Here is a 3560-nt window from a genome sequence, read left to right on the forward strand (position 1 = left end):
CGAGCTTCATAAATGGTGATATTACCATCAGCGTCCGTCTTCTTCTTAAAGATCAATTTATTCTCAATGGCTTTCCGATCTTCGGGCAAGTCCACCAATGTCCATACTTTGTTCTCATACATGGATCCTATCTCGAATTCATGGATCCTAGCCATTTGTTAGAATCCGGGCCCACCATCGCTTCTCCATAGCTCGTAGGTTCACCGTTGTCCAACAACATGACCTTTAAGACAGGGTTACTACTCAGAAGTTGTACGCACCCTTGTCGACCTACGAGGTTCGATAGTAACTTGATCTGAAGCTCCATGATCATCATCATTAGATTTCTCTTCAACTGATGCCGGTGCCACAGAAACATCTTTATGTGCTGCGCTACTCTCTGATTGAAGTGAAGGTTCAACAACCTCATCAAGTTATATCTTCCTCCCACTCAATTCTTTCGAGAGAAACTCTTTCTCGAGCAAGGACCTGTTCTTAGCGATAAACACTTGCCCTCAGATCTGAGATAGAAGGTATACCCAATCGTCTTCTTTGAGTATTCTATGAAGACACAATTGTCCGCTTTGGGTTTGACCTTTTCTGGCGGAAGCCTACAGGCTTCGCAGCCCCAAACCTTAAGAAACGACAACCTAGGTTTCTTGCCAAACCATAGTTCGTACGGTGTCGTCTCCACGGACTTTAGATGGTTCCCTATTTAAAGTGAATGTAGTTGTCTCTAATGCATAACCAAAAAATGATAGTGGTAGATCGGCAAGAGCCGTCATAGAACGCACCATATCCAATATAGTTCGATTACGACGTTCGGACACACCATTATGCTATGGTGTTCCAGGTGGCTTCAACTATGAAACTATTCCTCCTTGTCTTAAGTGATTGCCAAACTCAGAACTCAGATACTCTCCCCTAGATCAGATCGTAGGAACTTGATCTTCTTGTTACGATGATTCTCAACTTCACTCTGAAATTGCTTGAACTTTTGAAACATTTCAGACTTATGCTTCATTATGTAAATATACCCATATCTACTCAATTCATTGGTGAAGTTGAGAAAATAACGATATCCACCACACGCGTCAACACTCATCGGACCGCACACATCAGCATGTATGATTTCCAACAAGTCACTTGCCCGTTCCATTGTTCCAAAGAACGGGGTTTTAGTCATCTTGCCAATGAGGCATGGTCCACATGTATCAAGTGATTCAAAATCAAGTGACTTCAAAAGTCCATCGGCATGGAGGTTCTTCATGCGCTTTACACCAATATGACCTAAGCGGCAGTGCCACAAGAAAGTGATACTATCATCATACTCTACATCTTTTGGCATCAATGTTATGAACATGTGTATCACTACGATCGAGATTCAATAAACCATTCACATTGGGTGCATGACCATAGAAGGTGTTATTCATGTAAACAGAATAACCATTATTCTTTGACTTAAATGAATAACCTTATTGCAATAAACACGATCCAATCATGTTCATCCTCAACGCAGACACCAATGCAAACAACATTTATCTAGGTTCAACACTAATCCCGAAGGTAGAGGGAGCGTGCGATGGTGATCACATCAACCTTGGAAACACTTCCAACACACACCGTCACCTCGCCCTTAGCTAGTCTATGTTTATTCTGTAGCTTTTGTTTCGAGTTACCAATATTAGCAACTGAACTGGTATCTAATACCCAGGTGCTACTAGGAGTACTAGTACGGTACACATCAATAACACATATATCAAATATACTTTTGTTGAAGTTGCGAGCCTTCTTATCTACCAAGTATTTGAGGCAGTTCCTCTACCAGTGACCATTCCCCTAATAGAAGCACTTCGTCTCGGGTTTGGGTTCTTGGGTTTCTTCACTTGAGCGGCAACTGGCTTGCCATTCATGAAGTTTCCCTTCTTGCCCTTGCCCTTCTTTGAAACCAATGGTCTTGTTAACCATCAACACTTGATGCTCCTTCTTGATTTCTACCTTTACGGCCTTAAGCACGACAAACAGCTCCGGGATCATCTTCCCTTGCATGTTATAGTTCATCATGAAACTCTAGCAGCTTGGTGATAGTGACTGGAGAACTTTTGTCAATCACTCTCTTATATGGAAGATTAACTCCCTCTTGATTCAAGCGATTGAAGTACCCAGACATTCTGAGCACATGCTCACTGGCTGAGCTATTCTCGTCCATCTTGTAGGCAAAGATCTTGTCAGAGGTCTCAAACCTCTCAACACGGGCATGACCTGAAATATCAATTTCAGCTCTTGGAACATCTCATATGTTCCATGGCGTTCAAAACGCCTTTGGAGCCCCGATTCTAAGCCGTAAAGCGTGGCGCACTAAACTATCAAGTAGTCATTAGCACGCATCTGGCAGATGTTCACAACATCCACAGACGATGCTAGAGGGGTTGGCACACCGAGCGGTGCATCAAGGACAGAAGCCTTCTGTGTAGCAGTGAGGACAATCCTCAGACTACGGCCCTAGTCCGCACAATTGCTCACAATATCTTTCAACTTAGTCTTTCTCTAGGAATGTATTAAAACTGGGAGCTGAAACGCGAGCTATTGATCTACAACATAATTTGCAAAGACAATTTAGACTATGTTCATGATAATGAGTTCAATTAATCAAATTATTTAATGAATTCCCACTCAGATAGACATCCCTTTAGTCATCTAAGTGATACATGATCTGAATCGAGTAGGCCGTGTCCGATCATCACGTGAGATGGACTAGTCATCAACGGTGAACATCTCCATGTTGATTGCATCTACTATACGACTCATGTTCGACCTTTCGGTCTCTCGTGTTCCAAGGCCATGTCTGTACATGCTAGGCTCGTCAAGTCAACCTAAGTGTTTCGCATGTGTAAATCTGGCTTACACCCGTTGTATGCGAACGTTAGAATCTATCACACCCGATCATCACGTGGTGCTTCGAAACAACGAACCTTCACAATGGTGCATAGTTAGGGGGAACACATTTCTTGAAATTTTTAGTGAGGGATCGTCTTATTTATGTTATCGTCGTTGAGAGAGTCCTGGATTAGGGGGTCTCCGGACAACCGGACTATACCCTTTGGCCGGACTATTGGACCATGAAGATACAAGATTGAAGACTTCGTCCCGTGTCCGGATAGGACTCTCCTTGGCCTGGAAGGAAAGCTAGGCAATACGGATATATAGATCTCCTCCCTTGTAACCGACTCTGTGTAACCCTAGCCCCCTCCGGTGTCTATATAAACCGAAGGGTTTAATCCGTAGGACAACATACAATCATACCATAGGCTAGCTTCTAGGGTTTAGCCTCTATGATCTCGTGGTAGATCAACTCTTGTAATACTCATATCATCAAGAACAATCAAGCAGGACGTAGGGTATTACCTCCACCAAGAGGGCCCGAACCTGGGTAAACATCGTGTCCCTGCCTCCTGTTACCATCCGCCTTAGACGCACAGTTCGGGACCCCCTACCCGAGATCCGCCGGTTTTGACACCAACATTGGTGCTTTCATTGAGAGTTCCACTGTGCCGTCACGGTAAGGCTCAATGGATCCTTCA

This window comes from Triticum aestivum, chromosome 5A (genome assembly GCF_018294505.1).
Source record: "Triticum aestivum cultivar Chinese Spring chromosome 5A, IWGSC CS RefSeq v2.1, whole genome shotgun sequence".
Classification (NCBI taxonomy): Eukaryota; Viridiplantae; Streptophyta; class Magnoliopsida; order Poales; family Poaceae; genus Triticum; species Triticum aestivum.